We start from the raw sequence: 446 nt of genomic DNA, 5'->3' as shown, positions 1-446 counted from the left end.
ATTTGGTATATTGCTTTCTCATCATCTGTAAAGAACTTATTTCTCTTTTCTTCAAGCCATACAATTATTTACTCAGTTTTTTTAAAAAAGATATTATTTTGGAAAGAAATTCTAGGTTCACAACAAAATAAAGAGGAAGGTACTGAGATTTCCTTTATTGCTCCTGTCTGCACGTGTAATGGCCTCCCCTGTTATCAGCAACACTCACTGGAAGGGTCCATTTGTTACCAAGGATGAATCTGCAATAATGCATCATAATTGCCCAAAGTCCAAACTGTACCTGAGATTTCACCCTTGGTGTGTAGAACTATTTTTCAACCTTTAGTTATGTTAATGTAGAAATGTATATACTCAGGAACATATTATACATTTCTTAAGCTTTTATGTGTAGTAAAATAGGTATCTAAATCATAACATCAAGCACTATTATTTTAAGGCCTCAATAA

The sequence above is a fragment of the Meles meles genome, chromosome 7 (genome assembly GCF_922984935.1).
Source record: "Meles meles chromosome 7, mMelMel3.1 paternal haplotype, whole genome shotgun sequence".
Lineage (NCBI taxonomy): Eukaryota > Metazoa > Chordata > Mammalia > Carnivora > Mustelidae > Meles > Meles meles.
Note: the sequence above shows the minus strand (reverse complement) of the source record.